The 22,153-nt window shown below is 39.5% G+C and overlaps 1 protein-coding gene across 4 annotated transcripts in view; it reads left to right on the top strand.

Moving 5' to 3' along the window:
• LOC128895994 (leucine-rich repeat-containing protein 24-like) overlaps nt 1–22,153 on the top strand; it is a 311,248-nt gene that overhangs the window by 109,622 nt on the left and 179,473 nt on the right. Inside the window, exons 3-4 of one of the 4 annotated variants that reach the window (XM_054159113.1) lie at nt 1,767–2,072; nt 2,214–2,288. The exons of 2 other annotated variants lie outside the window; for them this stretch is intronic. The gene's annotated coding sequence lies outside the window, so the exon portion shown is untranslated. The remainder of the gene's footprint in view (nt 1–1,766; nt 2,073–2,213; nt 2,289–22,153) is intronic. One more of the 4 variants, XM_054159088.1, reaches the window with a different exon arrangement.

Below are 22,153 nucleotides of genomic sequence, written 5' to 3'. Positions count from 1 at the left end.
AAGACGTACTCCTTGCAATCATAGCGTACACCCAACTATGCACCCTTAACGGTTATAATAACAGCAGATACTGCACAACTTCCGTTTGCGTAACAATAACTGAGAGAATTCCAAGTGGAATGTGTATCTACGCAGGTATGTTACATATTGCGCGTGTCACTTTAAATTCGCGAAATGCTGCGTTTAAGATCTTGCCATGGAGAATCCGCGGGAAACGTATATTCTCGAGGCTGTCTCCAGGAAAATTCCACGGAAGGAAACCGTTCCATACCGTTTCGTAGCTTGCGCTTCGTTTCGTGCGATCACACCTAATCTGCAGTTCACAATGTCGACGGAAAGGGACACTCGGAACATCCACATTAAAAACGAATACACACAGTTCAGTAGCTTTAAATCGAGTCGACCTACGCGCAAAACTTTTTCATTCTTCCCTAAAAATCTCCGAATCTGAGAAAAGAACGAAGTCGATCCAATGATTTCGAAATATCAAAATTTGAAGGGAAGCCTGCGCAACATTTCAAATTGGAATCGAATATACGGATCGCGTGATATATCGAATGAACCTTTAATTTCGCAAGCAACGAGCGAAATTCTCCGAACACGGTGCTAATAGCCGCGTTAATGGATCCTGGTTTACATACGGATTCCATTGCTCACATCCCTGTAGCGGTTCATCCATCTGCGTTTTCACGTATCAGTGGTTACCCTTCCTTCCTGTCCACGATGTTCGCGTTCGCGTCGAAGCTATCGTTTCCTACGGAAGCAAACCTGGTATCGCGAGTCGCCGTTCGCGTGCTTTTATCGACGTGTACAGCAAAATCATCGACCAGGTATCCAAAGATCCCTACTCCCTTCATTTTCCCAACAAAAAACGCTGAAAACGTTAGCGTGTGGATTTATCGTCGCGTGTTTGGCGATTCGTGCCACTGTGCGTCGCGGATTGTAATTAGGAATTCGCGAAAACGAGTTTTGATCGCGTTTACATATGTATGTGTCAGCTCCAGCCGAACGCGAAACACGAACAAACGAGGGATTTAGTTGCTAGACTTTCCTTTGAAGCCATCAACCAATAGTTTCGTGTGTCGTTCCACGAGCCGAAGTAAAACGATAGTCCTGGTAGTCATTATTGGAAGGGGACTAGCAATTTACGGCTTAAGTGTCAATCGTGGGGCGGATACTAACGCTACAGTTAATTTGCTTTGATTCTTACCCTCCTGCACGCCCCCCCCCTCCCCCTCTCACCGCCACCTCTCTGCGCCCTGACCTTTCGTGTAACGAGCTCGATATCGTGAACTTCGTGGCTGGGAAAGAACAATTGCTTGCCCTGGCACTGCGAAGTGTTACTTCGAACCACGATGATTCATCGAGAATGAGTTCAGCGTCGATGGTCGGAAACTTAGACGGTAACTTGGGAAACTGTGGAGTGTATCGATATCAAAAACTGCAGTTCGGTACCTAAAGAAATTTACGAGAGACATTTTATTTGGGTTCGGAATAAGAGTGTCATTCAAATATAAATCGGAATTTTTGTACGCAACAGTTTTTGTGATAGATACAAATACAAATGGAGTGACTAGTGGGCCAGGTAAATTCTATTTTTTACGATGGGATCAGGAAGCTTCCTATCTGATGGAGAAAATGTATTTCTGTTGAAAGAACATATGTAGAAAATTAAGGCAATCTATTTGTATTTTTATTTTTCGTCAAGAATATGACACTTATTTAAAGATTTGAAATATATTTGAATATGATCCTCGTATTCAAAGATGTCGGATGTACGTAACTGGAATTTTGGCTCAGCAACCTGGACGAAACACGACATAAAGACACAAGCGTATGCCCAAGTTAATGAACTGGGAAAGAGAGAAATTTGCATATCGCTGGGAGGACGCTAAATTAAAGAAAAACTACATAAGCCTGAGGGCAAACTGGGTTCAGGCAAATTAAGAGTCGCAAGCGACTGTCCAAGTTCAGCTTTGACGTACATAAAGGCATACTCGATGCTGAGTAGCCAACTGCTCTTGATTACTCTCGAATTACGGTTCATTTTTTCACCAACGTTGAAGAATCAAGTGAGTTGAAATGTGTATAACAGGATCTATGCTATGAGGTCATCACACGCGGTTGTTTAAATTAAAGTATAAGGGACTTAAATGTAATCAAAGTATAATTTTTATCTACAGCGTTCTAATATTTAATTCTATTTGTTTCAGGTAAGAAGCTCTCCGAATTAATATTTTACCTTCTTCCTCGGTAAACGTTGCAAAGAGTCGAGCTTCCTTTCAAGAGTAAGTAGCTTGGAGACTTTTATTTTCCCACCCGTGGTTTTAGAGTAATAATTTGGATCAATGGATAAGTAAAAGCAATTGCACTGAATGCTGTTTTCATATATTCTTTTCTATTTGTATAAGAATGCGGTGTACAAAATTCTAAAATATTGAAGTTTTTTAAAAAGAAAAACTTTTAGCAATTTTTTACTTTTAACTTTTAGCCTTTTAGCAATTTTCACCTTTTAGCTTCCATTTAAATATTTTATTCGAAAAGAACTTTCAATTTGTTCATTTATCATTTCACGCGAACATGAATGTTTATTAATAGCTTTCGCTCTAAACACTTGGTGGTCTAGAATAACTTGATTAAGAAACAAAATACGAAAGTCTCTTTTAGAAAACTCTTTGTAATAATATGATATAAAAAATTTGAATAAAGCTCTAAGGCTAAATATACGGTACTTTTTTTCGGCCGACAGTTTTGCTACCCAGTGTGTCTTTTGTATTTCCAACGAAGTATTACATATTGACGCTACTACGTGCACTTTCGCGGCACCATCAACCCCTATTGCGAATAAACGCTCACTCGTCTGGACGAAACACCGAATAATTATTCCCAAAATGGTGGTCTTTCTCGGGAACGATTGACGGTCTCTCGTCTAATTTGCCCCGAGTGTTTCGTGCAGGGGAAAATAGGTTGGATTTGAATAATAGTTCTCTTACATCCGGTTCACACTAGAGAAGCGTGCACGGTCATGCAAATTTTGAGTAACTGTTTTAGAATATGTACCGAGCCCGACGCTGTGGCTCGTAAACCTCATGTATATTACGCTGACACACCGCTGTACCTATATAATATGTTAATGACGTATCATTAGATCCGACCGCACGTAAAAGATCTCGCAGCGTACTTACCAGTTTTTGCTTGGGGAACGCCGTGCCAGTCGGACTCGAACCCTGGAAGGAGAAAGAGAAATAGGTAAACGGCGCTGGGTAAATCGAATAACGTATGCTTTCAAGAGAATTTATTTTCTCTTTAAAAATCGTGGACGATTTATCAGTGTAAGAGGCTTAACGGTATTAGATGCAAACGAATCGTACGATAAACTACGATTAACGATTCGAACATGGAGGTCCTATTCTGAGTCTCAATATAATGGATTTGCTACGAGCAAAGGAGGAAAGTTCAGATAAAATGATAATATTTGTATACACACAGAGAAATAGACAAACGAGATATATCAAAAGATAGTCTGACAATTTTCAGCGTCTCAAACGAAACATTATCTTTAAATATTCACTTCCAAAATGATGGTGCTACTTTTTGAAATAGTATTCCATTAGTTCAGATGAGTTTCACGCTAGCTTTCTATATATTTTCAGCTTGCGCTTTTCACTTCCGACTAGTTCGCCAACACATCTGTTTCTTTTCATTCCTCCACTTTCTTATTATTGTAAAGTCGATATGTCGCGCGAAGGAAGTGAAGAGCAAAACGCGTCCGCCGAGTTTCGACGTTTCTGGCGACGATGTTTGATTCCGCTTACCGGATGTAAACAGATCCCAGTCACTCACAAATGAGAGTCGACGTGGAAATGGCGGCCGTGGCGTTTGGGTCTCGGGATCGGAAAGCGATATTTATCGTAGTCACTTTTATCGCGGCACTCGACCGAAATTACAGGAGATACGTGCGCGCTCTCGCGTCAGCCTTCGGTTGGGATCGACGTCTGTTATTCTCAGCGACTACGTCGAGAAGCTACCCCCAGCGATGGAACATTTTTGACTCTCGAGCCCTCTTATCGCTTCTGGCTGTCTCGGTCTTCCCTGCGCTTTATCGAGTACACCAGTGGCTCCCATGTCGCGACTCGAGATTTGGGAAGGTCGAGTAAATTTCTTGCTAACAAAAAAAAAATAAATATTGTGACCATATACTGGGACCAAGAACAGCCAAAGAAGAAAATGTTAACAGTTTACGCGTTTATCAATAATTGTATACTTGCAAACAAATCTAACTACGATATTTCACTCCATGCCACCTCATATTACAGACAAACAACCGGTGCACTATTATTTTCACCTGGCAGCATTGCCGCAAAGCTACAGACTTGAATAATATCTAGAAATCTGCCAAGGAGGAAAAGTGGTTGAGAAACGCTGGGTTACACTGTTCGATAGCCTCGGGGGCGCGTAATTCTTGTTCCCTCGACGCGTCATCATCGTCATCGTCGTCATCATCGTCGGCGTCGACGCCGTGTTGGGCGTTACTCATGCACGCGCGATTGAATTGAATCGCGACAAAGTCGGTCGCGCTTCGACGGAACTGGGTCATAGGGGAGGCGCGAGGGCTGGTTTCCATGCTTGCGAGAGGAAATGTTAAACAGTCGGGGGATGTTCGCGATGTATCGAGTGCCCAATTAAGCTGACGATGGTTAACTTTCGAAATTTCGAAAGGGAATCGGGCTTGTTACACTTTGACCGTGTTTGCGACGCTTCGTGCGCGCTCCAGAGTTGCTCGTTTAATAATTCATGCTTTGATTGTCTTCGACAACGACAGGGGAGGGTGAATGGTGAGGTTAGGGCGGTGAATTCGTGGCTAGACTACTTCCTAGCGTCGCGACGTGTAATACGTGATCTTTTTCAGCCGCTCCGCGTTGACATTTAACTGACGACAGCACGAAACGCGTACATTTACTTACAAAAATATTGTACGATACATTCGAAGAATTTCTTAGATGGAATTGTCAACTATAATTCATTTTGGATATTATTCCAAAAGGCCCGTGGCCAATTGATATAAAATTTGGAGGATGTTATGCAGAGCGTGAAAGGACACCAAATAAACTACTGGACAAAATTAGCGGAACACTTTTTTAAATGTTCATAATTATGAGAGTTTCCAACCGATTTCGGTGAAACTTCGTGAGGAAGGCCGGACGAAGCCGGCGTTCAGAAGCGGATCGAGGTCCGTACGTGGTCAGCCCACGTTCTATTGGATTCAGGTCTGGGCTTCATTCATAACTGGGTCAATTTCGACCCATAGGACTCCATATACCAAGTTTCATCGAAATCGAATCAATTTTCTTATTTTGGTCCGCCATATTGGATCCACCATTTTGAATATCTAAATTTTGAGTTCAGATTTGGAATTAGTGACCTCAAAAACTCCTGTATACCAAATTTCATCAAAATTGATCGTCAGGAAAAGTGGATATAAATGTTTCTTTTTTAAACAACTTTGAGGAGTATCCCAATCAAGAAATACTACAATGTTTACTATTATGTCGAGGAATGTCGAGGAATGTTCCTTCCAGGAGATACTACAATGTTTAATAGTATTTCTCGTAATTGGAACGGCCTTGCAACGACGCCATTGCCTATATATATATGTAGGTCACTACGTCTGTCAGTCATTTATAATTGTCTATAAAATAGGAAACTTTGAGGTGTCATAGCTCAGCGTGGAATTGTTCGATTCGATTCTACCAAAATTGAAGGGCACAATATCTACTATGTAATAGGTAGTTACTATCATTGCTAGATACTCTTAAGCAATTGTTTTTTTTAAATACATAATTATTAAATATTACCCTGATTGTACCATGTAACTCGGCGTAAAATCGTCCGATTCGATTCGAAAACCTATTATGATGGATTTATAATCGAGAATCTGTATATTCTAAACATGTATCTTCTAAATGCATAAATTACCGAAGCTAAAATTTTATATCCGGGGTTATACACTTTTACAAATTTTACGCTCCAATAAGTTTATCCTGTGTAATCACTAATAAAGTTTGTCTGGACTTGCGCTATCTCCTCAGAAGAGACATCCGAGTGCAAAGGGTTAATTATATAATATCTCTGATTACCAACAAAAATATTGATAACTGTTGGCAGTACTGTCAACCTAAAATATCAAAGCAAATGTCTTGCAAGTTGTCTGTAAAAACAAAATTCTGCCCATAGATGGTTAAACTGTACTGCAAACTAGACAAAAGAAAGAAACCAAACGATAAAGTCGTCTTTTCTAATATTCATCCAATCTTGGCGTCGTTAAATCCAAATTTATCAGGCGTCAGTGAGTTTCCATCGCGAATCTGGCAGCCGCGTTCGCACGTTTCATGCTACGTTAGGCAATCAATTGGTTCGAGTATGATTAGCTCGTAAAGTCGTATAACGGCCGTGGAATCGTACAGTAGCACCTTATCGTCGTGGCCCCGCGCTGTCTATACGTCTGAATACGTTTAACGCTCCGTTGGCTGAGAGGTCTTGGTGTAATAATTGAGCTATAGCCGCGTACGGACGTGGGCACACCGACGAGGCGAGGGTAGGTCGAGTGGCTAATGGAATTCATCTGTGCCTCGTTACGTGGCATTTACCTTCCACTGGATTGTTCAACTAATTCCGCTATCGATTCGTTCGGAACCTTTCGATACGAACAGAGGAAATCAATGCGAAGTAGACTTGGCAGGTTCCTTCTCGCGGGGGTGAATCGTGATAAACTCTTCCAAAGGAGAGTGGAACAAAATTCAGGGGAGGAAGCATGGATTTCTTTTTACGTGTATATACGAGCCGTTAATTGCACAGATTGGTTAACTTCATAAAACAAAAAGTTGAGCAATGCGATCAAATAATATATATCGTTTTTTAAAATTTTCTTTAATATTGAAAAAAAGTTGTTTTCTTTTCAGGAAAGTTATTATAAATATAAAAAGTTATGACTGTACCAAGTGCTTTGACACTTAATTTTCAGATTTTTCAAAAGGTAGAGTTAATCGATTTGTGCAGTGAACGGCTCATACGAGAATCACAGCGTGTTTACATATTCAATTTAAAGATAATTAAATGAAATAATTCTTTGTCATTTACAGGGTTGGTTCAAAGTGACTGAGATTTGAGTGATTTTTGTATGAAATTTAAAATAGAATTGTTCGATACGATGTTTCGTTTTGGAGAAGTTCGAGTTTCGACATCTCTGTTTGTGTGGTAGTGAATGTTATTTGATTAACATGCCTGATTATTGCCTACTTGTGTCGATGTTTGTAAACGACGATGATTGTATGATATGCTGCAACTGGTTTTGCAATAACTAAGTGAAATCCAGTGATATAGACGAAACATAAGTAGCACAATATCACCGTCAATGTTTACAAGCCTTAACACGTGTAGAATTAACGAGATATGTTCAGACGTGATAAGCAAATTTAATCGTATCGTATCGATAAATTCGATTCTAAATCCTTATCAATTCATTTTTGTACCCAGGAATGCTGTATCGTGTTTACTAGCCAAATTTTCCGGTCCTACATGCTTCGAAGTCATTAGCACTTTCCCGTAATCGCCTCCTTACACGTGTACGAAACCATTTACCGAGCACTTGGTGTGTCTGAGTTGCCGAGGAAGAAAGTTTTCCTGTGTCTCAGATGCCAAGGGAAAAAGTCTAGCTGTTAAACTAAACACTTGAGATGGAACAATAAGAATTCTAGGAATATGCTCGTTTCAAGGTAACTGAATGACAGTAGCAGAGTACAGTTGCGTGGATGTGTTGGACGCGAATGCATTCTTAAGGGTGGGGAATGCATTGTGAGCTCACGGTGTAGTGAGAATAGCGAGTAGAGCGAGCATCGACGCAGTGTTTAGACCGACCGTTTAAATGGAAAGTAGCGGTGGAGTGAAAGGAAAATAGTTTCTCGTTCGAAGAAACTTATATCGTGTTCTTAATTGCTTTATCGTTGTATTACTTATTTCTTCTGAAATGAACATCTTTGCCTTATACTTCGATCGCTATTCTTTGCCACTATCCTTATACTATCACGATTCTGCGAGCCCTCCCTGCCACGCCGAGGCATTCCGGGGACTATGAATGCTTTGAAAACGCGGGTAGTAGTCGATTTTTCGATTGGCTGAAATGAGAAACCCGTGCTTGGGTAGGTTGCCTAGAAATACTTGAACGAATAAACGAATTTCGGTTCAATTTCGCCGACTGTTTATTTGCCCGAAATTCAAACGTGGAAAGCTGCGTAGATCAAATAACTGCTGGCGTAGCTAGTATAGATTGAAATTCTCTGGGAGATGCTGGTGGAGTGGGTTGCGTCACGAATGATTCCTGGAGATCCACGCAGGCAACAGGAGAAAAAAACCGTGCCGCGTGTTTTATCGTTCGTGTCTCGACGAATATTAAAACCGTTTATCGAGCCTGTATGGCATGTAGTTTCTCTCTGGGCGTAATAAGTGTCTGGCTGGGAGTGCACGGGATCCACTATATTTTCGTCGAGTCCTCGTTCTTTTTTTTTAGAAACACTTAGCCATCTAGCCGGTACAAGCGCAATATATCTGTATGAATAGGAATTTCCTGTGACAATGTAGATGCATCTCCAAGCATCTACATTTGTCCCGCAAGACATGTTTTCCGACCATTCTACTGAGGAAGACACAGAACGGATGTTTACCCCTTTGCACTTGAATGTCTCTTCTGAGGGGACATCGTAAGACTAAGCAAACTTTATTAGCGATTACACAGAATAAACTTATGAGGGCGTAAAATTTGTAAAAATGTATTATTCCTTGAAAGTTTCTATTCAAATATCACATAAAATCAAATAAAATATGGTACATGTATTAAGATATACGTTTATAACAAATATGAGCTTGTGTTACATGGAAAAAGAATGTGTGAATAGTCTACACCTGAAAAAACCGACAAAGAAAGTTGGAATGCACCAACCACAATTTTAATCGAGCCAACTGTAAGATGGAAGTAAACGTAACGCGAAGCATTCTGTTATCTTCTTGTAAGTTTTTGTATTTCTCGCTCATTTTGCTCGCATCTCGCACGAAGAGCCCCAGGAGTCCCGAGGTCCTGAAACTCAAAATTACGGACACGAAGATTCCCGATTTAGTGGGTGTATGCGCCTAGAGAAAGAAAACCAGGGTAGCCAATCTTCCTGTGTACGCTAGCTCGCTCGCTCAGCACAAAGCAGATTGAAGCCAGCAAGCTGAACTCACATAGTTACCTGACTCGCTCGCTGGAATACCCTATCCGATGCTGATTCTGAATTCACTTTCTCGACGAGCTCGCAAACCAATTCTTGACTCCGCTATCTTCTCTCTCTCCCTCTCTCACTCACTCTTTCTATCTATCCTCCACTCTTTCCTAAAATACTTAATCAAAGCAAAAGAGGCGAGGAGTTGAATGGGGATGAGAGCAAAGTTGAAGAAGGGAAACTATACGCCCGTTCGACCCCGAAGGCGATGATCGCCCGCCGATAAACTGAACAACGTTCCCCCCAGCACGTGAACGAATCTATTATTCGACAACCTAATTACGCTGCTTTTAGAGGTCGATGAAAAGAAACATTTATCTTACGCGGCTCGTGGAACGCTTCTACCAGAGGTATTGATCTCCCAAACGAGATCTTCGTGATTCCTCCACTCTCTACTGCGTGAAGTCTTTTTATACGTTTCAAGAAACATCTTTATAAATTGATAAGCATACATACGGAATAATAAGTAAATTAAATTAGTGTAATGTTAGACAGTAATGATGTATTCCTTTCGTGTTGATACCTTACATTAGAGTAAAACAAGTTCCAGTAAATATTGTAAATTATTTTCTTATTCTCTCAATGAATAAGACAAGTCGTAATTCGAATCATTTTTAAATTCCAGAGGAAACTAGTACGAGAAGAATTTTTATTACAGTTAAAGCTAATAAGTTTCACCACTCTCTACTGTATTACAATATAAAATAGTATTATTCCTTAAAAGCCTGCCATTTTCAGAGGATGGGAGCATCTAAGAGGTGAGGTGGAGCTAAATCGCTGTTATTAAAACCCAACCTCAATATCGACCCCCGTGCTCCGCAACCCTTCAAGAGTAATAATTTTCGATACGTCCGATACAATTTCCGCCGGTACTAATTAAACCGCAGCGTCCGATTCTCAATTAGCTTTCCGAATCGGTCGTTATCGAGCAGATTGTATCCACTTGTCGATTCTTTGCTAGAAGGGCCAGGTATTCGATGGGGGGATCGGTGGTCAGCAGGAGATAACACCGCCGGAAGTGCTAACCCCGCGGCCAAGGTGGCATCGATATTTATTGCATTTAATACCAGCTGCCGCGTTTAGGTTAATTGGAACGGTTTCCGGGTGTTGCTCCGTGCGGTTACACGCTGCAGGTCGCCGACAACGAGAGATAGTTCAGCCTCTGTACGTACCTAAGCGTTTCCAGAGGCCTGCAATCACTGTAGACGTTTTCCTCTGGAAGCTTAAGGTTGGCTCGGACCTTTGCTACAAACGTTAAGAATATCTACATTTTTTTTAGAAAGAAGTCCGTCAAGCTTTAGACACTTCCACGTTACAAAGCAAAATATGCTCCGTACTATGTAAAGTCTCTTTCAATCCAGAAATGATTGACACAAATCTTTCTTGGTGCCAACTACAGGGTAATCTAATATAACTAGTATCTGTAAATGAAGGTCTACACAAAGTTCACCTTGTCTGTTCCTTTTAATTGCCAAATTTTCGTGGGAGAATTCGATAGTATTCGTGTATGGGGCACGAATAGATAAAAGGTAAATCCTTTCTTATGCAATCCATTGGTAGTTTCCAAACGAACAACGACGTTCATTCGACGTACAATTAGCAGAGTGGAAGGTAATGGGTCTGAGGGTGTTAGTTGAGTCGACAGCTGAGCACTGTACCGCTTAATGTGTCTACTTACTGGCTTCCGTGAACGCGGAAGAACAAAGACTATCCGATCATGGATCGACGGTACCCCGACACCGAGGAATGCGAGAAACTTCATCGAGGCCCTAACCGGAGTTTGTCATCTGGAGGACAATTTTCGTAAAGAGACGGCGAAGGTGAAATGCGGGGAAAGCAAATAGGAAATCAATTCGTTTGCGGCGCGCTGGAACACCTGGCATTCCTCTTGTCGATCCGAACGAAGGTGGAACGACTTCGTCTTTCATTGTGTGTGCGAATCGCCTCGAAGTGTGATGAAATTCTTTACAAAGGGCGAGGAAAATTTGCCTGGCGTCGATTGAAAGAAGACTGACAAAGAAAATGAAGGTGAAAGGTGAGAAGATGATCGAATTAAGGGTTGAAAATTGTATGATGCTTGGGATAAGTAACATTATCTTATTTATTTGGAATTATTTACAATGTGATGCATATTACGTTGAGCTTAACCATAATTTAATTATTCAAATTAAATTGATTACTGAATGGTTAGATTCATAATCTAGTTTGTGTAAATCTATGTGGGAGTAATTATATTAAATTTATTACCGTAATTAAATTGATTAGTTGAATAGAAATAATAATATTTGAGGAATAAGCTTTAGTTAGTAATAAATGTAATGTTTTACAGAGTATCGAAGTTCAAATAATTTTGAAGAGATTTGGAATCCACGTTCTTCTTTTAAGACAAGTTAGAGTATGTTATTTAAGTCCATTTATGTTACTTTAAACTGTTAATCGTTGCCTAGATTCGATTGTTATCTTCGTTCTCTAATCTTTCAATCCTGTTACCAATCAAGAGCCTCGTCTACATAATTAGTAAAGGAAGCTTTTAATGAAAAGCGCCAGAAGGATGATTATGTTCACGGTTAATACGTTTGTTTACGAAACTGTTCCAAAGGCTTCGCGCGATCTACAGGCGGAGCTTTACTGCATCTTCATTAAGTGCGACATTGATTTTTGTGTACAGAAATCACGTTCGCGATCATGGCACTCGGAACAAAGGTAAATTTAATTTCTCGGTTAATGCTCGCCGGAATAATTTTACTTTGCCGTTGGAAACGTTTAATTAAGCCTGTTGACGCAACAGTTTTCTGAAAAAGTGCTCGTGCACGCCACAATTTTATTTTATTCTGCTGATTTTTAAAACAATACTCGCGCTCATTTGCATGATCTTTGACATTTGAATTTCAATTTCATCGTTTTTCTATAAACATTTTTCTATAAATAAATAGAAGGAATTGTGCGACATTCTACTACAACGATCTAAAAGTGACTTAATTACATCGAGGAAGATCTTTAAATTTTTCATCGGTGATTGAATTATTCTTCATAGCTATTTGAGTCCCAAAGTACCAATCTCGACAAGTACTCTCGAGCATTCGGTTTCAAGAGCAAATAAAAGTGGGCGGCCTACCGCGAATCGATTGAATTTTTCACCGATGATGGTACTTCGCAGACTGGTAAATTAAAAATAACGCTAAACGATATATTTGTAGACTATTGCAGGCAGTACTGTAGATCGAGAGCTACTTCTTTTACGTTTGTTTACAACGTATTTACGCATTGATTATACCATATGATGAAACGTCGAATGCGTTTTACGTAAGCTTTTTACGTAAAAGCTGCGTTAGTTTATTTTCCAACGAAAATACGATAAACGATTACACGCACTAACAGCGAAACGAACGTAATCAATTTTTACGCAAACACACGGCTCCGCTATCGTTTGTAGTTAACTTTTTGTTTATCATGGAAGTTCCTGTTACTTTGGAATCGAAAAACGTTTATCTAAATACGTCTTGTTTAATCCGAACAAGAATCCAAATCAAGTTCCATGAATTTCATATCGAATGAACGATTGTCTTGGTTTTCCTAGAAAAAAGAATTGATTTTTAATTTACACCACGTTATATTGCAAATTAAATAGTGAAAGAGGAATAATCAAACAAAGCTTTGAAGTTTAATAGGATTTAAGCTGAAGCGTTTATAATTCAAGATCACGCGAAATAAAGGAAGAAAACGAGTTCGTTCACTATTAGTAGACTACGAATCTTTATGCATTTATAGGAAATTTGAATGTGCAAGAACCCACAAAATCCAAACAATATGCACGAATATAAAAAAAATTGAGAGTAAAGTTCATGTTATAATATCCGCAGAATAAAATAAATTCTTATATAGGTTATTAACAATGAAATTTGAACAAACGTCGTCGCAGCCCAATAAAAATGTCGATCTAGAGGACTATTATTGAGAATATTATATTTGCTTATTATTGTACTATTCAAGCCTTTCAATCTATTGTACTTGGTGTTAATTAAACAGACTACTTTGAAAGTATTTGATCAATTCCGCGCAGAATCAATCCACTTTCTTAATTAATCTTGTACTCAATCGAATTTAAATTAATTTATCTCAATTTATCATCAAAGACAGGTTGTATGGATATATACAGTCTCTTGACATGTTCCTTTCTCGAGATATTATTTAAAATTTCAACGCACATTTTAAAACCATGCTCAAAGGAAAGTCTGTAATAATAAAATGCAATTAAAATGATTGAAATTCTCAAGCGTTTAAATCATATCATTTTTCACGCAGCAAGAAAGCTGAGATTTTTGAAATTTCCATTTTCACTTATGAATATATAGGATTATTTTATTCTATTTCATTTTCTCCAAATTTCCGGTCAACCTTTTATCTAGATAAAATATTGATTTACCTCTATATCGTACATGGAATCTTTTTCCTTTGAAATGAAAAATTGTTCCCGTTCCCGCCTAGGGGGACGCCCTGGTTCTGTCCTTATTTCGTGCCACAGGACTTCCAGGGCGTGCACTGTCAAAGAATCGGACGCTATCTGGCGAAAGAAGCCACCAACGGGACGGGGAACGCGCATAATTTAAATAAAATGCAATTAGCGCATTAAATCGCCGAGATATGCAATAGGAACAGAGGAACTTGAACCATAAATTTTTCTTGAGTCGGTGAAAACAATTCTCGTTAAACGAGTATTTTGTCAAAGCACTTTTAATTCCTCGCGCTACGTTATTTCGAAGCGCAAGTAATTAAAGGCTCTGTTCACTTTTGTTTTCGTCAATGCTCCACGCAAGATGCTCTTTATATAGGAGGATTACCTGCAGGTGACAGACCCGCAAAACAAGTTCAACAATTGTTTAAAAATTTTGCTTTGGAAATAAAATCACACAGACGAACATCAAGGAGAAGCGAAATCCTCTTTAAATTTTGGAATCTGTCACGATTTTTATAAAGAGCGTTTTCACTTCACAATGAATTTTTGTTCTTCTTAATTATTATACATACAAACTCTATTTTTTTTTTTTGGTTCATTTGAAGTCACTTTTCCAATTAACAATTTTTTTTTTGCAAACTGAGATTTATCTGCGCTTATATACATACTATAGAACAATTTTTTTATTATTTTATGTTTCGGAAGTTTTCCAAGGACTCCAGGTATCTCGCAGTTTTGACCGAATGATTCGCTTGCCACTACTATTTATATCGATATATGTATGAATATATTCAAATTAAATCTTCAATATCAAATTTTCTTCTTTGAACCTGCCCTTATATGTAAAAAAGTTTCGAGAAAAAAATTAATTATATCTTAAAATGATATGCATTGAAAAAAGACCTTGGCTAGACTAAATTTCCCACTTAAGCGTTCACCGATCAACGAAGACGTTGTTGCCATGGCAGCAGCCTAACAAAAAGTATCCCTTTGTTCTCCAAACGGTAGTAATTTTCCATTAGAAAATGGAATGGTTCATCGATACGCCGCAAACAAATAGAATTCAGTTTGCATTTAATTCAAATAATGCCCGGCTCGGAGCGTGTTCCGGTGAGTTAATCGAACGTTTGTTCAAGCGGAGGGTCGTTTTTGCCGTACCTCGCGTACTAAATGGTGGGCCGGGGGGGGGGGGGGGCCGCGCTAATACGTACGTATCGCGCGGTCAAAGTTACAACCGAATATACGTCAGACCCTTATGAAATAACGTTGTCCGGGCGTATTCCCCAGGCGACTCTTCGCGTCTCACGGCGTGCATTAAACATTTACCTCGCGAAATATGTGTCAGGCTTTCACAGGAGTTATTTTGCGTTTCGCGGTACTTACTCGTCTCTCGTTCCCTACCCTCTTTTCCACTCTTGCTCGTTCCTTCCTGTTTTCCCCGCCCTCCGCCGGTGTTTATGTGCACAGTTTCAGAACCAAGCGTCGCCCTTTCGGATAAGTAACTTATACGCTGCGCCGAGCTTGATAAATTTCAAAGATTCACGACCGCTACTCGCCCTCCTTCAAGAAAAATCGTCCTTGATGTTCCACCCCCCAGTGAGAATATCTGAAGCCGTCCAGAATATTTCCTTCGGAATAAGAGACACGGAAGAAAATTTAGAGACTCTTCTCTAACTATTTCATTATTGAAACGAAGTTACAAAATGTACAGAAAGTGGGGATTGATTAATCCATTAACTGCCAAATTTCCGTTCCGGTTCCGTGCAACTTATGGACGAATTTTAAATGTGTTCACTTGTAAAGAAACGAAGCACTGAATACATACACAGTTTCTACTACACACAATATTGACTGATGTATACAGTATGTTCTATAAATATTCGTACCCTCCATGTCTATTGAAGAAATTTGTTGAAATTAAATGGTAGGTTTGATGTTTCTAAGTGTATGTTTGTATAAATGTGTTGATGTATATATAAATATATACATGTACAAGCTTGTTCGTATACATATTTATAATGAAGAATTCATTTGATAATATCGAAACTACAATTTAATTTAGTCAAACTTCTTTAATAGACATAGAGAGTAGGAATGTTTATGGAATTGACTGTATAGAATTGAACTAAACCTAAAATCCTCAAATGGGAATCGTGGCAGCTAATGGATTAACTAAGTATTAAGTTTTGCTTTAGAATTATTGTTGGACATTCGAATGAATGGTCCACTAATAGGGTCCACGGTGATCGAGTGAAACTGTAATAGTAAATGTATGCGCATTTCAGAGTACCGGATATTAACTCAGGATCTGGGTTTGCACAGAGATTTGTCTAGATCTGACAAGAGACTAATTGACTTGGAGAGAAACTTCGACTCACTCGTACAAGAAGCATTCTGTGATTGCAACTAAGGATGGTCGGTTATTCGTATGTGTAAGAGCTGAGAAATAGTTTGAAATAACAACACGATGACTAAAACTACGGAAGAGGTACAAACATCGCGTAGTATATAAATGATTTTACAAAAGAGTTGCACTATAAAATTTTATCAACAAAAAGGATCAACTTTTTGACTCGGATGATAGTAATTTCACCCTCGAGTCACAATTTGTAAAATACGTCAAACACGTCTTGTATACAATGTGTTAATCAAACTTGGCCTCAATTTTTTCCCATCGTTTTGGAGAACGCCGTCGTCGTAGGTAAGCGACGCCGACGCTCGCGTTGCTTAACTTCCGACTTTTCGATGTTCTTGTTCAACGTCCGAATAACAGCGTCGTTAATTTCTCGGGGCGTTTACGTTGCCATAAAAGTACACGGGGAAATTCTGAGCTCGCGTGATATGTTTTCGCGACCAACGAAACCGAGGAAATTCTATTTCTGGTCGGGAGTGTAACGCCGGCACCTCGTGCAACGTGCTCGAACTGCGAGCTCCTGAGCAAACTCCTGAATTAGAAATAACAAGAGCGCGCCAAAGCAAGCCTATGACAGGCGCATGAGGATATTTCAGTCAGCCCTCATTCCGTGCCGTTACACCTGGAAACTCTGGAACTTCCTACCTTCTGGATCGCGGTTCCCGAAATCTTTGACAGATACTGGGGCGAAACGTGCATATTTTAACCCCGTGAAAAGGGAGTTTTGGCGCCGTCGACCTCTTTCGGGGACAAATTATTTTCTGTAGAGTAAACAAAACTTCAAACTGGGTTGGAGACGTCATGATGTGCAGCTAGAATCTAGAATTCGTTTGAATCACAATTTTTTTTCTCTTCAATTATTAAATCTTTGCGCCCAAGACAAAACGCTTCTTTTTCCTGGCAGTGAATGGATCAATATTTCAAATTACCGTGGTTGTAATCTGAATTTTATTTTTAGTACTTCCTCAAAGTTGACGTTTCTTCGTGTTATTAATCACTTTTCTCGCAAGGTCACGGTACGTCGACATCGACAAAATGTCAGTTAATTACAAGAATGGAATGCAACGTCCTATCCGGAGATGCTCGCGTGAGCCTGGTTCATCGATATTGCCTCCTGCATTAGTTACACAATCATACGCGTGTTGTGAGTATATACGCGATACTACGCGTGATCGACGTTTGTTTGTCGATAGTTGGTATCGAATCGATATCTGGAGTCGCATGAAATCGACTTCGAACAAGGATGTATGAATTTATAATTGGAAATGGTAATGCAGATTTTACTTCGTTTCTGATTTATATTTCAACGAATACTTCTGAGTAAATATTGTTAATTAAGGGTTAGGTAATGTGATTAATTGTTATTGTAATTGCATTTTACAAAATGCACGGAAAACATTGAAATGGTTAATAAAGATATAAGAGGAAACGCGAAAGACCGAAGCGATCAAGTGAGCTTGGGTAAACACTGTTTCGTTCAATTTAATATTATAATCCATTTATAGAACCCATTTGTCTGAATAACGAAAATTACCCCTGACCGAGTTGGAACAGACAAGCAGAGTACTCTCGCCAAGCGCGTACGCATTAATTTCCTTCCGTAATCGTGTTAGGCGCGTTTAAAATCCCTCTTAAACAGAATATTGCTGCATCGCGCTTACTAGCGATGGATTGTTTATTTTCTCGCCACTCGTCCAGGAGCGTTTTATGGAAGAATGTGACGGAATTATACGAATTTTAAAAATGGTTAATTTTTTTGTTTGTTGAAATTATTGAAATTATTTTTCTTTATTGAAATTGATACAGCTTCCTCTTAAAGAAATTTATATATTTTAAACTAATAACTTGAATAGGTAAGTGCTTGAAGAAACATATTTTTCAGTTGTACTTTGTTCAAAATGTATGGTTCTAGGATTGTAAATCAATCCTATCCCTCTTGCTAGATTTAACACGAGCGCTTCAGCTCTGGGTAAAGGACTTCGAGATCACGATAGAAAATATTCGACGATGGTTGTAAACTTGTTGTAAAAAGTTCCTTGCCATTTTATATTTCCTCAACTGTATTGGAATTTACACGGTTTCCAAGCCCTGCGATGACTGAGGTGTCAGCGTGAAGGATTGTAAAATATCCGGATTCGAATTCTGAGAAAGGGATTTGTTACGTCATCGTTCTCACTTTGTACGTTATGCTTCGAGGAAAGTTCCGAAGTTATGTCTGGGTTCCGGAATATTTTCTTTTTAACATTTTCAAGCAGTGGAAGCTCATTCTGCTTCAACATATCTTCGACAATATTTATATTTATCAGAAATTAATATTACCAAATCACGTGTAATTAATATCAAAGATAGTTTTACATTGAAAGGACCACAACATAGACAAAAACTTGGACGAAACTAGACTGAAACTGGAAATAATGGGTATTTAAAACTTTTTATTTCTTTAGATGAACAAAACCTCGAAACACCGACGTAAGTGGAAATAGCGAGTTATGGTCAGACACTCCTGCCAAGTCGTTCCCAGGCACAATCTTGAAAACAAAGCCTCGTACGAAAAAACATTACACTATATTTTTGATCCATTTTTTTAACGCAGAATGACCACGTTTAGCCGCTTGCACCATCAACTACCGAAATACCCTATATATTATTGAAATAAAAATTTCCCCGTTCGTGGAAAGTACCGAAGTTACCTCAGGATTGTGGAATATTTTATTTTTAATGTTTTCAAGCAGTGGAAGCTTGTTTTGATTCAACGTATTTCCGATCATTTTTATAATTACCAGAAATTAATCTGACAAACCACGTGTAATTATTATCGAAGATAGCTATACATCGAGAGGCTAAAAATTTAATAAAAACAAAATCTGCATTAGCTCGAATCAATTTCTTGGACCTCCCATGGCATTTCAATTCCTCAACACCGATGCAAGCGCTATACATTGAGAGCTTTTCAAGATTACCCAATGTCCCTTCGCTCTCGACATGAAAAGTGGTTCCTCGCACCGATTGGTGGTACGAAGTTTCGGTAACCGCGAAGTTCGGTACCCCCAGCAGCGATATACCCTGTACTTGTTCTTGGTCGAGGGTGGTTTAAGTTTCTTTTACACGCAGCGCGCTATAGAGCAATCGATCTGTTGCTCAGGGTCTCGCTGAGCCAACGGCGAGGCTCGTTCTTCGTATCTTCGCCGATGCAGTGCTCGATGCAATTTACGTCTCTGCACTTTGCGTGGACGGATATTTTAGCGAAGTTCTTCCCCGACCAGAGGCTCTCGCTATATAACCACTTCCTAGGCGTGTACGTATAAAACTTTCAGACTGGGAGGAACCTACCGACCGGATGCTTCATGCAGATATCTATACATTTATCCCGTCGACCTTTTTCTACCAGCCAGTAAGACGGCGAACCGCGTACTACACTGCTTTAGACGGCTTTGCCGCTGGAAAATGGAAAAGGTGTTCTCCGTGCGTATTTCTTGTGGTAGAGTTTGGTTATTATTGAAAGTTTTGATTAAACTACGTAGGAGAGGGTTGCCTGGCAGGGTATACAAAACGATGATTAATTAGAATATATTTAATTTGTTTTATTAGGAATATTATATTTTAAGAATGTGGTAAATGTTTGTATTTATTCTATTGCTCTCCTAAAGGTTGCATAGCCTCCACTTCCACTTCCAATCTCATGTACAATAATATTGCCTAATCTATACTATTCTTATTTTATAATTAACGTAGCTAACGAGTACTTAAAATAGTAAAGTGATAAATATGGATTAATTTAAAATAGATTTTTGGTTAAAATTTAGTGCTGTACTTGTACCAGAACATGCTTCATAAAATTGATGGATAACTAAAATTTGTATAAACAAATATGGAAGTTCGATGACCCAGGCCATAAAGTCTAAGGTATCAGCGTATGGCGATGGTTTACGTTAGATTTACGAGGGGTGCGTAACGAGTCACCCTCCTTCGAGGTTTCTACAGACTTCGCATATTACTATAATCATTTTCTAGTTATGCTTCCAGACGAAACCACTTCCCCCAGGAAAGTATTTCAATATAAACTCAGCCAGATGAAACGACTCCCCATCAAACGTCTACTTTCGGTCTGTATAAAAGAACTGCACGGAAAGTATTTCGAGGAAACGTTTAACAAACTCGAAAGATAACAATTGAGTTACTTGCAACTTCGCCTTATCGTTCTCAATTTAACGTGTCGTCGCCGATTAAATCTTACCAGTCACGCAATGTTATAGTCTTGACGTCTGACGGGCTCGGGATCCACATACAAATCAGCGAATGAAGCAATTAATATCAAGAGAGTGGTGTGATGGTTTAATTTTTGTTAACTATTGTTTTGTAGTTTTTCTTTCTAATAGTTTTCAAGCGTGTTTGATGACAATATCGTTTAGCGTTATATATTCACGAGTCCTTAATAGTATTCGATCGAGAGTCTAAGCGCTTTTAAACGTCGCATCGTCATGAATTGTCATGCTTTGTGGAGGAGCAACGAGGACGTCGAATAGGAAAAATACATTAGAATCGGGACCAGCAAGTTTGCCAATTTCGCGGTGCGATTGAGCACAGGGATGTGCTCGGCAAGACGTGAGTAAGCCGCTTTATTACCAGCCGAGCGAAAGTTAAGTCCGCTTTTCGAACCCCTCGAATCTTTCTTCAAGTATCGATTAACTTTTCGACTGCGAGGCTTAGATGCGCGCCCTTAAACAACGAGCACAAAAGGATTTTTAAGAACGCCGCAGCAAATAGGAATCTCACCTTCGAATTTTCGCTAATGCAAAGCTCGAAGACAAAAATTTATGTCTTCGTTCTTACGAAAATCCAACCAATGTTATACTTAGGAGGAACCAAGAATACCTCACCAGAGAGAAAGAAATGGAAGAAACATTCCACAAGGGACGAAAACAGCGGCGAAATGAATCTTCGCGAAGAGAGGAAACGTCTGACGGCAGATCGATGCGGGTGGATAGACGGTTCAAGGCGCGACGTAATAATTTACCAAAGAGTTGGGAAGATAGGTGCGACGGGCGACAATGGCGCCTAGGAAGGTGAAGCGTCAACGACGTGCAGGAATCCCGAGTATTCGTCGAAGGGCCACCGATGGCAGCCGATGAAAGGAGAAACTTCGATCGTTTATCACGCGCGTTTCCAGGCCGAAGTTCCCCTGAAGTTAAACTGTTTGGACGGGCACGAGGCACGCGGATTATGGATCCGAATCGTCGATTGTTATCGCTCGTTCCAAGTTTCCGCCGCTATAATCCTGCGTCTTTGAAGGAACGCTTCGTGCTCGCGCGATTTCTTCACGGTTGCCATGCAAGCTTGCTGATTCGTTGTAACGAGTGGCTTTAAATTATGCACCATCGTTCCCCATTTGGCCCTGTTCTTACGTAGTCGTTTACGTAGTCGCTGTTTCTACCGTGGCCCTTCATGTTTATCCGTTGAGACATCTTGACCAACCATCTTGGCTTGAATCCTTTGATAAGGGAGGCTCTGCGCCTGTCTTGATAAACAGTCAATTACTTCATACTTTTTCATCCAACGCATAGTTTTCGTCTTACGATAAGTAAAATAAGTATCTTACAATAAGTTTCAACTTACGTTCCGGCTGTCTTCCATTAAAACGCGCCACAAACTTTACAGATGACACAATATTTCCTTTAACTCGACTCTGGCGAGTTTTATTGCGAACGGGAGTTGTTTTATTAACGTCACACGGTGTCAAGAAAGGTTTGTTGTTCGCTTGAAGTTAGGTTGGACGAAAGTAAGGTAGAATGAAATCAGTGTCGTCGCGTGGGTAAAGTTTGATGACCTAGCTTCTTCCTAGAATGTGGTTAGAAAGTAACAAAAATGTCTACAATAGTATACGAAATAATGATAGATTCGCTTTAATTTGTTAACATAAATATGTGTTTTATATAGTATTTCTAAATTTATTTATTAATTTTTATTCTTTCTAATACA

The sequence above is a fragment of the Hylaeus anthracinus genome, unplaced genomic scaffold (genome assembly GCF_026225885.1).
Source record: "Hylaeus anthracinus isolate JK02 unplaced genomic scaffold, UHH_iyHylAnth1.0_haploid 0, whole genome shotgun sequence".
NCBI classification, from domain to species: domain Eukaryota; kingdom Metazoa; phylum Arthropoda; class Insecta; order Hymenoptera; family Colletidae; genus Hylaeus; species Hylaeus anthracinus.
This window is presented reverse-complemented; position numbering and strand designations above follow the sequence as displayed.